The 14,777-nt window shown below is 40.5% G+C and overlaps 1 pseudogene; it reads right to left on the bottom strand.

Moving 5' to 3' along the window:
• Positions 1–6,911: 6,911 nt before the first annotated feature.
• LOC119571467 lies at positions 6,912–9,679 on the bottom strand (annotated as a pseudogene).
• Positions 9,680–14,777: the final 5,098 nt, after the last annotated feature.

A 14,777-nucleotide genomic window follows, 5' to 3' on the forward strand; every position in this document is an offset into this window, starting at 1 on the left:
AATTTAAAAAGATTTTATACACAACTTTTTTCTAAAAATACTACTCAAAAAATATAATATTTTATTCTTAATTTCATAAAATTGGTCTTTGAAACTGCAAGTTTCCCAAAAACATTTTTTTTTTTTTTTCATTCAATTGCACTAAACATACTGAATTCTAATTACCAATTTTTTTGCATATCCTTTTTCATTGAAAAATTTTGCCTTAGTCCCCAAATTCAAAAATTGGAAATAGAAAGAAATATTACACATATTAAAAAAAAGTACTGACAAAACTTACAAGAACATGAAAATTTTTTAAACTTCTTAAACTACACCACATCAAAAATTTGACAAAACAAAATCAAAAAACTCTTTAATAAAAACATACCGATAAACAAAAGTAAAACAGACTAAAAAAAAACAAAAAATTGTTTCTTTTTGCAAAATACACCCCTTTGGAAAATTTCCTTTCATGTCCTTTGTCATACTTTTGCCTACTAAAGGAGAGGTAAAGAGCGGGAAAGAAAAGGGAAAAATAATCACACATATAAGACCGTCTAGCCCAGTGCCCCCACCTTCTCCCCAAACCCCAGACAGATCTCCCAACCCGGGAAAAGGGGAGCCAGCTGGACAAGGGAGACAACTTCCTCTCCCTCTCGCATAAACACTACCCCGTCTACTTAGGGGGGTTTTGACGAAAAGGAGGGGTATACGTCGGGGGGGGACCTCTGTGGTACAAAGGGGAGGGGCGCTTCGACTACCATCCATATCCTCCTCCCCCAGGCACCTCCACCACCACCTCCACCTCGCCCCTGTTTAAACGTATATGGAAAAAAATTACCCTAAGAAAATGCTAAAAAGCCAACCCCTTTGCCTTACCATCACCATCTGTTTTTAATCAGACATAGAAAAGAAAGACCCCCAAAAAGATAAAAATGAAAAATGTTTCTTTATGAACATTTATAAAATGTGAAAAATAAAAAAAACAAAACTCACTTCAGAAACTCTTGATTCACAGCTGCATTTTTTCCCTTCTACTAAAAAAAAATAAAACTGCATAACTCACTATTTGGGTCGACCCATGATTCCTGGCTGGGGGGTGGGTCTCTCGGAGGGAATAATCACTCTGATCCGTCTTTAATCTCCATCCCATGCAGCTCCTTGGCTTCTGTGGCTCACCCATGACAAAGTAAGAAAGAAAACCCTCAGATCGACTAGTCTGTGACAACGAATATCGGTACAGTGAAACTTTAAAAACCAAAAAAAATAATACCAAAAACTTCCCCAAACTTGAAAGTCTTTTTTTGCAACAATGAAAAAAAACAGCAATTGCTTAATAGTCACAGCAGAAAAATTTTGTTAAAAATTATGCTAAAAGAATAAGTTAAAGTTAAAGAGGAATTCAGACGAAAAAGCAGGTTTCGCCCTGGAAAGGTACCAAAACCAGATTCTAAATCAAAAATTTGTCTGGGAAAAAAAACAAAAACTCAAAAAGCCCCTATACCTGTTTTCATAAATTATGTAAGCTTTTGATACTGTTGATCAGATACCTCGGAAATACATGAACATATAAATTTTTCCAAAAAACACATCATCCCCAAATAAAAGCCATGTATCCCAAAAACAGCAGCGTAAAACCATTTAGGGGTTTAACAAATTTTTAAGTCAAAAAGGATGCACGGGGTTGCATTTGTCTCCCCCTCTTTAACATATTTCTGAAAAAATTATGAGAGTGCTCTAGAGAATTATATAATATATTTATATATTAAAAATCTAAATACCCGATGATATAGTTTCGTTGCCAGCATATCCTGAACTACAACAACTACTAATAAATTTGGGAAAGCAAGCAAAAAAGGCTGGCTTGTTCTTAATGCCAAAAAAACTAAGATTTGAAGATTCAAAGAAAACCCGGGCAATAAAAATTAACATTTTTACAATCAAGGGAAGATTGTAAAAAATTAAAAGAGTTCACTTATTTTGGAGCTGTTTAACAAATACATTGATATTACCGGGATAAAGAAAATTTGCCATTGCCAAAAACGCCAAAATTGCTCTAAATAACATCGGGAAAAACCCCAAAGCTTCCTTAGGGAAAAACTGAGGTTTTGAATCATTATTTTTCCCCAAAAAATTCATCATTGGGTTCGAGTGTTGGGTGCTGAAATAATGACAAAAAAGTAAATAGTTTTGAAATGGGGGTTTTACAGCATACTGCGTTTTACTGACAGGAGAAGAAATATAAAAGTGCGAGAAAAAAAATTGAAAAAGACGCTTTTTGGACATCTTAAAGGGGGAAAATTAAAATTTTTTGGGTATTGATAAAAGAAAAAGTATTGAGAAAACTTGCTGACGGGGATGGTGATGGAAAACAGAGGAAAGGCAACCGAAGACAAGACTGACCCCAAAACATAAAAGTATTTGCAGGTGTCGATGGGCAAATGGAAAAAAAGCGTAAGATTGGTTTTGGCGAAAGGGTGGTGGGGAGGTCCCGGGTGCTCAAACTGCATCCGTTATTGGATGAATATTATACATATATTTATTTATATGGGGTGTATTGTGTGTATCTTCTTTTAACGGTAGGTTTTGTCTGGCCCCCATGGTCACCATGATACTTAGTTTTTTTTATTTTGAGTCTTGGGTGAGTATGTGGTAGGGTCCCCCCTTTTTTTCCATGGAGTGCCGGGGTTACCTTTTTAGGTAATCATTTCTCTATTTTTCCGGGCTTGGGGCCAGCCTACTTGGGGTGGCTTGGCCCCCCGTGGCTAGTGGGAATCGGGTGAAGTTCCTTGCCCAAGGGAACAAGCGCCGGCCCGGGACTCGAAAACCCCCGAACTCAAAATTTCCCTCGTGACGTCTTAGTCTGTACTCTAACCATTCGGGCCTTTCGCCTTGACGATCATGGGGTTCCATGATTTTTCTTGCAAATTTTTTTTTTTTTTTTTTTTCCCCCAATCACCATCTCTATTTCCCGGGACTTCTTGGGGTGGGGTTGGCCCCCCGTGGCTAGGGGGCAATCGAGGTGAAGTTCCTTGCCCAAGGGGGAAAAAACGCGCCGGCCGTGCTCAACCCTCGCTCAGATTGCTGCCGTAAATTCTTGAGTCCGTGCCTAACCATTCGACCACCGCGGCCCCCTATGTGTGTATCATATATATATTTAATTTTCAAAAAACGGTATGCTTGTTTGGCAACTGGGCCTCTCCACCATCCTCGCCATCAACTCATCTTACCCTTTTCCACTTGTACCATCGACGCCTCAAAAATCTTTGATGTTTTTGCTCAGTCTTTTTTTTGTTTGCCTCTTCCTCTGTTTTTCCCTCCCATCCCTGTCACAATTTTTTTTCATACTTTTTCTTCTCTCACAAGACCAAACTTTAGTTTCCCTTTTTTTCAAGTCCCAAAAGCCAGTCTTTCAATTTATTTTTCTCTGCACTTCACATTTGTTTTTTTTTCTTCCTTAATACGTAGTACTCGTCTGTAAAACCACATTTCAAAAATATTTACCTTTTCTTTTTCATCTTCTTCGCACCCACATTTAACCCTATGTCTTGGGGAAAAATATATTCAATAACCTCAGCTTTGTCCCTAAAGGGAAGCTTCGGTCTTCCCGATGTTTTTGAAAAAACTGTGGCATTTTTTAAAAGGTAATTCTTTTTTTATCTCCCGGGGAAACTCAAATTTTTGTTAAAAAAAGCTCCAAATAAGTGAAATCTTTCCATTTTTCCCCAACCCCCTCCATTGATTGTAACATGTTTTCATCGTTCATTTCGTTATCTTCAAACTCATGATCTTAGTTTTTTTGGGATTAAAAACAAGCCGCCTTTTCGCTTGCTTTTCTAACTTTTTCTATAGTTTTGTAGTTCAGTGTACGCGGCAATTAAACTATTCTCGCGTATCTTAGATTTGATTTATTATAAATTTTCACATCATTTTAACGGGGGTTCTTTAGCCGCCGTGGTCAAGCATGATACTCAATTGCAGTTTTTTACGTTGTATCTCTTTTGGGGTGAGTCTGGTAGGGTCCCCGTTCCTTTCCCCGGGGAGTGCCGTGGTACCTTTTAGGTAATCATCTCTCTATTTTCCGGTTTGGGGCCCACTTGACGGCTGGCCTGGGCCACCCAGTGGTAGGTGGGAAACAAGGGGGAAATTCCTTGCCAAGGGAAAAACGCAGCGTCGTACTCAACCCTCGAATTAGATTGCCGTCGGAAGTCTGAGCCCACCTCTAACCTTCGGCCCCGTGGCTTATTATTATATATATAATATATTATATATATATATAATATTATATTATTATATTATTTTGTGTTGTGTGTGTGTGTGTGTGTTATCTATGGCATAGATATGTTTATGTATGTAGTATGTATTATGTAGTATGTTTATGTATGGTATGTATTTGTTTGTATGTGTTGTGTATGTGTATGTGATGTGTAGTATATGATATGTATACATTTATGTATGTGTTATGTTATTGTAGTAATGTACACACACAACACAACCACACACAACACACATATATATATATTTGTTTTTTTGTGTGGTGTGTGGTGTATGTGTGTTGTGTGTGTGTGTGTGTTGTGTGTGGGTGGTGTGTGTGTGTGTATGTGGTGTGTTGGTATGTGTGTGGTGTGTATATATGTGTGGTGTGTATATATGTGTGTGTGTGTTGTGTGTTTGTATGTGTGTGTGTGTGTGTGTGTGTGTGGTGTGTGTGTGTGTGTGTGTGTGTGTGTTGTGTGTGGTGTGTGTGTGGTGTGTGTGTGTGTGTTTGCATTTTGTGTGTGTGGGTTGCATGTGTGTGTGGTGTGAGTCATGTGTGTGTTTGAGTGTGGTGTGTGTTTTGAAGGTGTGTGTGGGGTTGAGTGTTGTGTTGTGTGGGGTTTGAGGGGGGGTGTGTGGTGTTCTTGGTGGGTGTGTGTGTGGTGGGGGGGTGTGTTGAGTGGGTGTGGGTGTGTGTGTGTGTGTGGGGGGTTGAGGGGGTGTGTGTGTGTTGGGGTGTGTGGTGTGTGGGGTGGGGTTTGCAGTGTGGGTGGTGATGTTGTGTATGTGTGTGTATGGGGTGTGTAGGGATAGGTGTGTTGTATATTATATGTATATGTAATGTATATGTTAATGTAATGTTATGTATATGTATAGTTTGTAAAGTGTATGGTATATGTGTATGTGTATGTGTATGTACACACACAACACACACACACACCACATTTTATAGTTGTGTTGTGTTGTGTGTGTGTGTGTATATGTGTGTGTGTGTGTGTGTGGTGTGTGTGTGTGTGTGCGTGTGTGTGTGTGTTTTGCGCGTGTGTGTGGGTGGGGTTTGTGTTTTGGTGTGTGGGGTGTGTGTGGTTTTGGGGTGTTGTTGTTTTGTGTGTGTGTGGGTTGTGTGTGTTGGTGTGTGTGCGCGTGTGTGTGTGTGTGGTGTGTGGGTGTGTTGTGTGTGTGGTGTGGTGTGGTGTTGTGTGTGTTTGAGTGTGGTGTGTTTGGGGTGAGTGGGGGTGGGTGGGGAGGTGTGGGGGTGTGGGGGTGTGGGGTGTGTGTGGTGGGGTGTGTGTGGGGTTTGAGGGTGGTGTGGGGTTTGGGTGGGGGGTTTGTAGGGGTGGGGGGGGGGGTGTTGGGGGTGGGGGGGGGTGGTGTGGGGGGGGGGGGGGGGGGGGGGGGGGGGGGGGGGGGGGGGGGGGGGGGGGGGGGGGGGGGGTGGGGGGGGGGGGGGGGGGGGGGGGGGGGGGGGGTGGGGGGTGGGGGGGGGGGGGGTGGGTGTGTGTGGGGGGGTGTGTGGGGTGTGGGGGGGTGGGTGGGGGGCTGTGTGGGGGGGGGGGGGGGGGGGGGGGGGGGGGGGGGGGGGGGGGGGGGTGTGGTGGTGGGGGGGGTGTGGGTGTGGGGGGGGGTGGGGGGGGTGGGGGGGGGGGTGGGGGGGGGGGGGGGGGGGGGGGGGGGGGGGGTGGGGGGTGAGTGGGGGTGTGGGGGGGGGAGGGGGGGGTGGGGGGTGGGGGGGGGGGGGTGGTGTGTGGTTGGGTGGGGGGTGGTGTGGGGGGGGGGGGGGGGGGGGGGGTGGTTGGGTGTGTTTGGTGTGGGTGGTGGTGGGGGGGGGGGGGTGTGGGTGTGTGTGGGTGTGGTGGTTTGAGGGGTGTGGGAGTGTGTGGGGAGGGGGGGTGGTCTGAGTGTGTGGTTGGGGGGGTGTTTGGAGGGGGTGTGGGTTTGAGTGTGTGTGTGTGTGTGGTGTTGGAGGTGTGTGGGTGTGTTGAGAGTGGGGGTGTGGTTGAGGTGGGGTTGAGAGTGGGGTGTTGGGTTTTGTGTGTGGCATGTGTGGGGTGTTTGTGGTGTGCATGTGTGTGTGTTTGGGTGGGCATGTGGGCGGGTGCGGTGCGTGCGGCGGCGTGTGTGCGTGCGTGCGTGGTGTGCATGTGTGGTGTGTGTTTGTGTTGTGTTTGTGGTGGTGTTGGGGTGTGTGTATATATAATATATATATATATATATATAAATATATATATAGATATACCATATTACAAAATCAAAATATGCATTACATTAGGTATATCTGCTTTCCAATAGAAATTTTAAAACAGTATCAAAATACTTCATAATGATAATGGTACATATGTATCATAACCTCCTAATTATTCATATTCAACCCCAAAAAAGCCTTTTCACCTGCAACTTTTCTCACATACCATATTTAATAACGAAGGCCTTACTTGTTTTTTCTTTTCTTTTTTTAAGTGCCTTCCAATTGAAGCTAATAATGCTTGGGACTGTAAAAGAATTTCTAAAGACAGCAACAGTATTTCATCAACAAGTCGTAAATTTTCCGCTAGCCTTGCTGAAGAAAGGCTGTCAGTAACACCATCTTTTTTCCCAAAGGTGGCACTAAAGGCCCTCTCTCAAGTGCATCACAGACCTACAGGTCAGATTAATCCATCATTTGTAAAAAATACTCATTTTGGCATCAAGCACAACTTGAACTTTTTTGATAGGACCATATTTGCTGAAAAGGTGATGGAGCTGCACAGAATAATTAAGAAAACCTCAACAGAAAGTAATCTATATTCCCAATGAAATAATGTAAATATAATCAAATCCTTTATTGCTATATGCAAATCTAGTATTCATATTCATAAATATGGAATGAATTCACACCTACATCCTGATATAGAAAAACCTACAGCATCAACCCATTCACAATAGTAAAACTTTAGTAGGTAAAGTTCAGAGTTCCACACTGGGCTACTGGCTTATAGCAAGGTTCAAAACCATTATCTTGGCCACAAGAGATCAGCTTATTTTGAGGGAATTTTTGCTATGCCATGATATACTGTCACCAGCATGAATGGTTAAGACAAATTACTTACCTTCCTCTCTGTTGTGTAGAGACTAAGCCCGAAGACCCCAAAGGCAGCTACTTGGGGTGGGTCCTCTCTGCTTCCATGGTGCCGGCGGCGATTAGACATCGGAGACCTTGATCGGGACCTAAGATTAGACAAATCAAAAATCTTGCGTTGACCCTAATCACCTAAGTGAAAGCCAAGGAGAGGGAACTTTGGTGTTGCGAGTTGACTGAGGTTCAGAACAAATCCAGAAGTGCTGCAGTGTGTCTGGAATCTCTCCTTTCCACAGCTAAGCTGATCCACTAACAAAAAAGTCAAACAGCACAGTTGTTAAACTGACTGAAATAATAATACAAACATAAGAAGGTACCAGCAATACCTGCAGAGTACATCAACTTATCTATACCACCTGACTCAGATCGCACACCTGTTACTCCTTCGGTTTCTAGAGTAGATGGGGAACGTGAATATCTACGACGTGATGATGAGTATTTCTCATCACGATAGCGGTCCTCACGGTAACGCGGGGAGCCAGAACACCTCGATGAGTGTTTGTAATTGTCTCGGCGATCTCCAGATCGTGATCTGTCAGACAAAGTAAACATCATAAAACACATCATTTCGATATGAAGCAGTGATATCAAGCAGTTACTTAAAAAACTTTAGTTAATTTAGAAAGTATAAAAGAGAAATAAAAATAATTGAATCTGCACAAAATTTCTTCTGCTGTTGATACAGTTCTTCAGTCTTTCGTATCAAGTACTTACCATGGAACCTGACCCCTATTACCACATCAACAGGAGGGAGGGCTTAAGTGTATTATGAAAATGAGGGCTACACTGAACTAATGCATATAAAGGACCAAATCTGAAATTTTTCAACAAGCCAAATTTATGAATTGAGAGTTGCATATATGGAAAGAGAAAAAATTAATAGAACAAATACAAAAAGGTTATGACTCATATTAAAAAAAAGTTTCATGGCACTGATAAGTGTTGTGCTACTGTCTTTTTGTCTTTCTTTTTGACAAAAAAGTGGGCATACATACAGATAGACTGTAGCCTATACATTGTGTAATTGTCATACACCAAATTGTATAAATCTACCTGAGGAAAAATATAGAGCATACAGTACTTGTCTCCCACATAATCCCTTAAGGCAGACAATTTTTCCAATTCTAGGATATTAGGAGGCCATTTTTGACAAAAAACAGTCTATCATTCTAGCAAAATCATATAAATAATGCTAAAAATAGTTATGGTATCAATAGTGCTTATGATGAGGATAACCATGATACTAAAATAAATAGTGGCAATAATAATGATGATAACAAGAACCTTATTTACGTATTATAAGCCATGTGAACAAAAACTACAATATGGAAAGTTAACAAAGACCAAATGCTTTTCTAGAAAACTGTATATGCAATATGTAGACGTTAGAAACCCATTTTTGGGGAAATATTTTGAATGTCCTTTTTTGTCTGATGTATGTTGTGAAGCAATAAGGTTTCATGTCATTTCACTTTTATTTAATGAATTTTATCAGATGCAACTAAAGAAATGCTTTCAAACAAGGAAACCCACACTGAAGCTATCCATACCAGTGCGCTCTTCGCCTCAACTTAAAATCAATTTGTTATTTATCAATACAGTAAACTGACCACAAAACTAGAAAAAAATATGAATAGTAAAAGCTGAGATAGATGTAATATTGAAAAAGGGAATGAGAATATAATTTTATCCACAGACTTAGTAAGTTATTTAGCTATTTAAAATTTTAAGAAAAGAAAAAAAAAAAAAGTGAGTGTGTGTGTGTGTGTGTGTGTGTGTGTGTGTGTGTGTGTGTGTGTGTGTGTGTGTGTGTGTGTGTGTGTGTGTGAGAGAGATCAGAGAAATACTTAAGAGTATATCAATAATATACTGAACAAGGAATTCTACATCAACCACTAAAACTTAGTCCATCCAACTTCATACACCCATAAGTTCTTAATCATAAACATCTACTTTACTATTCCTTGTTTCCATGAACAGGTCAACTTCCGGTTACCTTGAGCGGGAAATGAAGGGTCTCTCGACCTCTCGTGAACTGGGATCCCCATTGTTCACGCTGCGCCGCGGAGACTGACTCATTCTGCTGGATCTGAAATGGGATATAGTCATAAGAACAAGCAAGATCCATAAATAATACATAAAAAAAAAAAAAAAAAAAACACAGAAGGGTGTAGGCTAGTAATATCTATACAAAATTCAATGTAGAAAAAAATTATGAATGCGAGTGATTACCTTCTTTAACCAGTGCCGACAGGGAAAATTATAAAAATGGGGAAAGCGCTGTGCTCATTTTTATATTTTTATGAAATGTCTCTGCACATAGATGGCTCTGCTAGTGCTTAGCTACAAAGGATCAATTAGTAGATCTTGTGCCTTACCTGATTTCACCTTTCCTTGTATTGGCGGGAAAAACTTTGTTACTAGTGCTATGAAAATCGATGTTGTTATTTTTATTGTAAACATTAGAATTAATATAATGTTATAAACATTAGTAACAGCAAAATAAATACGTAAAATATTTTCGTAAATCAACGAAAGGATGAACGGGCGAACAGCGTACTTTAACTGGGACACTGGTGGCTTAGTACAAGTGTAGTCATCTATGTTAAAACATTAAACAAGTAAACTCACAGTGGGCATGGATGTACGTATATGCCATGCCCGTTTGCAAAGGTTTTAAAACATATGTTTGACTGGTTTCGACTATATGTTTTATCAAAATATATATATTTTATATATATATATATATATAATATATATATATATATATAATATATATATATATATATATATATTTTAAAATATATATATATATATATATATTTTAGTATATATAATAATTATATGTAGTATATATATATTGTTAATATATATTTAAAATATATATATATATTTTATATAATATATAATAAATATATTATATATTAAAATATATATTATATAATAATATTAATATTTATATATTAATTATATATTTTATATAATATTATATATATTATATTATAATATTATAATATATATATTATATATATATATATTTAATATATATAAAATATAATTTAATTTTATATATATATATATATATTAATATATTTATATTATAATATAATATATATTTCTAAAAACAATAGTCGAAACCGTCAAACATAGTCTTCCCCCTTTGCAAGGGCATGGCATATAGAAATCCATGCCCACGGGGTTTTTACTTTTTTAATTTTTTAACATAGATACTACACTTGTACAAGCCACCAGTGTCCCAGTTAAAGTACCCCCGCTCGCCGTTCACCCTTTTTCGTTGATTTACGAAAATTTTTTCTTTATTTATTTTGTGTTACTAATGTTTAAAACTTATATTAAATTCAAAATGTTTACAATAAAAAAAAAAACATCGATTTTCATAGCACTAGTAACAAATTTTTTTCCCCCCAATAAAAGGGAAAGGTAAACAGGAAAAGGGCACAAATCTACTAATTGACCCTTTGAGCAAACCCTACAGAGCCATTATGTGCGAGACATTCATAAAATATAAAAATGAGCACAGCGCTTTCCCCTTTTTTTTTAAAATTTTTCCCTGGGGCACTGGTTAAAAAGGTAACACCGCATTCATAATTTTTTTTTACATTGAATTTTTAAGTATTCTAGCCACCCTTCTGTTTTTTTTTTTTTTTTTTTTGTATTATTTATGGCTTGCTTGTTTTTTTGACTTATCCCATTTCAGATCCAGAAGAGTCAGTCCCGGGCGCAGCGTGAAAAATGGGGATCCCATTCACGAGAGGCGAGGCCCCTTCACTCCGCTCAGGAACCCGGGAATTTGCCCTTTTCAGGGAAAAAAGGAATTTAAAGTAGATGTTTTTATAAGAATTTATGGGTGAGAAGTTGGAGGAAAATTTTTAGGGGTTTGATTGGAATTCCTTTTTAGAAATTTTATTGAATACTTTTAAAGATTTCTCTGATCCTCTCCACCACACCACACCACAAAACCACACACACACACACCACACACACACACACACACACCACACACACACACAAACACACACCACTTTTTTTTTTTTTCTTTTTTTTAAAAATTTTAAATAGCTAAAACTTACAAGTCTGTGGATAAAATTATATTCTCCTTCCCCTTTTTTTTAAATTTTACTTATTCAGTTTTTACTTTTCCTTTTTTTTTTATTTTTTGGTCAGTTTACGTTTGAAAAAAAAAATTAATTTTAAAGTTAGGCGAAGAGGCATGGTATATAGTTCAGTGGGTTTTCCTTGTTTAAAAGTTTTTCTTTATTTGCATTGATAAAATTCTTAAATAAAAAGGAAATGACAGAAACCTTATGCTTCAAAACATAACAGACAAAAAGGCTTTAAAAATTTTTCCCCCAAAAGGTTTCTAACGTCTCAATTGCATATAATTTTTTCTAGAAAAGCTTTGGTCTTTTTAACTTCCTTTTGTGTTTTTTTTCACAGGGTTAATAGTAAAAGGTTTTTGTTTCATCATTTTTTGCCACTTTTTATTTTAGTATCAGGGTTTTCCTCATCAAACACTTTTTGATCCCAAAACTTTTTTTGCAATTTATATGTTTTTGAGAATGTGCCCTGTTTTTTTGTCAAAAAGGGCCCTCCTAATACCGAATTGGAAAAAATTGTGCCAAAGGGTTTAGTGGGAGACAAACTGTAGCTCATTTTTTTTCCTCAGGTAGATTTAAAAATTTTGGTGTATGCAATTACACAATTATAGGCTCAGTCTATCTGTATGTACCCCATTTTTTTTGTCAAAAAAAAAGAAAAAAAACAGTAGCCCCCAACATTTATCGGGCCCATGAAATTTTTTTTTTTAATATGAGTCAAACCTTTTTTTTGTTTTTGTTCTTTTAAATTTTTTTTTCTCTTCCATTATCAACTTCAATTCAAAAAATTTGCTTTTTTGAAAAATTCAGTTTTGGCCCTTTTTATAGCATTAGTTAGGTAGCCCCTTTTTTCAAAAACCTTAACCCCTCCCTCCTTTTGATGGTAATAGGGGTCAGGTTCCATGGAAGTCTTGTACGAAAGACTGAAGAATTATCAACAGCAGAAGAAATTTTGTGCGATTCTTTTTATTTTTTTATATTTTTCTAAATTAACTAAATTTTTTTAAGTAACTGTTGATTTTCCGTTTCATATCGAAATGATGGTTTTATGATTTTTATTTTGTCGCGATCACGATCGGGATCGCCGAGCCCAATTACAAACACTCACGGGGGTTTTCGGGCTCCCCGCGTTACCGTAGGACCGCTATGTGATGAGAAATACCATATCAGCGAGATATTCCGTTCCCCATTTTACCTAGAAACCGAAGGAGTAACAGGTGTGCGATCGAGTCAGTGGTTAGTAAGTTGATGTCTCGCGGGTTTTGCGGGTACCTTTTAGTTTGTATTATTTTTCGTCTTTTTAACAACTGTGCTGTTTGATTTTTGTTAGTGGATCGCTTATTTTTAAAAAGGAGAGTTTCAGACACACTGCAGCACTTCGGTTTTGTTTGAACCTCTCAACTCGCAACCCCAAAATTTCCTTTCCCCTTTGGCTTTCACTTAGGTGTTGGGGTAAACCAATTTTTTTGTTTTGTTAAATCTTAGGCCCCGTAAAGGTCCCCGTGTCTAACGCCCCCCGGCCCCATGGAAACAGAGAGGGCCCACCCCAAGTAGCTGCCTTGGGGTCTTGGGCTTAGTCTCTAACAACAGAGAGGAAAGGGAATAATTTTTCTTTAAAATCATGTGGGACAGTAACAGGCATAGCAAAAAATTCCCCCAAAAAAGCTGATTCCTTGGGGGCCAAAAATGGGTTTTAACCCCTTGCAAAGCCAAAACCCCTGTGGAAACCCAAAAATTTTTAAATTTTTTTGGGGAATGGGTTTTTTGGTAGGTTTTTCATTCAAATGGGTTTTGGGAATCATTCCCCATTTAGAAAATGGGTAAATTTCTATGCAAAAAAAATATTTTAATTACTTTTCTTGGGTTTTTATTTTTTGTTTATTTTTTTATTACTTGCATTCCCTCAAATTTCCAAAATGTCTATCAAAAGTTCAATTGTGTTATGCCGTAGTTTGTTTCAAAGAAGGGGAAAATGGAAGGGGTATGCCTTTTAAAGAGGGTTACCACCTTTGGGGAAAAAATTTTTCGCGTTTTTCAGCCAGGCTGCAATTGAGGGTTAAAAACGGGGCCTTTTGTTTTTTAAAGTCCCAAAAATTTTTTCCCGGGGCCTTAAAAAAAGAAAAAAAAACAAGTAACCTTTTATTTAAAAATTAAATTTAAAAATTCAGGTGAAAAACTTTTTATTTGAAATGATAATTTTGGGGGTTTTGTACTAGAATTTTTTATGAAATTTTAATTAAAAAATTCTATTAAAACCCAAACCCCAAAACAAAAAAATGGAACAAAAAAAAGGAAAAAAAAAAAAACCCCCCCCCCCCCCCCCCCCCCCCCCCCCCCCCCCCCCCCCCCCCCCCCCCTCCCCCCCCCCCACCCTCCCCCCCCCCCCCCCCCCCCCCCCCCCCCCCCCCCCCCCCCCCCCCCCCTCCCCCCCCCCACCCCCCCCCCCCCCCCCACCCCCCCCACACCCCCCTCCCCCACCCAAAACCCCCCCCCCCCCCACACCAACACACCCACCCCCCACCACCCCCCCCCCCCCCCCCCCACACCCACTAAACCCACCCCCCCCCCCCCACCCTCCCCCCCCCACCCCCCCCCCCACACCCCCCCCCCCCCAAACACACCCACCCCCCCCCCCACCCCACACCACCCCCCCCCCCCCCCTCCCCCCCCCCCCCCAAAAAAAAAAAAAAAAACCCCCCCAACCCCCCCCCCCCCCCCACCACCCCCCACCCCCCCCCCCCCCCCCCCCCCCCCCCCACCCCCCCCCCCCCCCCCCCCCCCCCCCCCCCCCCCCCAAAACCCCCCCCCCCCACACCCCCACCCCACCACCCCCCCCCCCCCCCACACCCCCCCCCCCCCCCCCCCCCCCCCCCCCACCCCCCCCCCCCCCACACAACCCCACCCCCAACACCAACCACACAAACCCCCCCCCCCCCACCCCCCCCCACCCCCCCAACACACACACACCCCCACACCCCACCCCCAACACCCCCACACACCACCAAAACACACCAACCCAAACCACACACCACCCCAAAACCCCCCACACACCCCACACCACCACACACCCAAACACACACCCACCAAAAAAACACCAACCCCCCACACACCAAAAACACCAAACACAAAAACCCCCACACACACACCCAAAAAACCCCCACACACACCACCAACACCACACCACCAAAAACAAAAAAAAAAAAAAAAAAAACCACCAAACACACACACCAAAACACAAAAAACACCAAACAAACACAAAACACCACAAACACACCACACACACAAACACACACACACACAAAACA

This window comes from Penaeus monodon, unplaced genomic scaffold, assembly GCF_015228065.2.
Source record: "Penaeus monodon isolate SGIC_2016 unplaced genomic scaffold, NSTDA_Pmon_1 PmonScaffold_6416, whole genome shotgun sequence".
Classification (NCBI taxonomy): Eukaryota; Metazoa; Arthropoda; class Malacostraca; order Decapoda; family Penaeidae; genus Penaeus; species Penaeus monodon.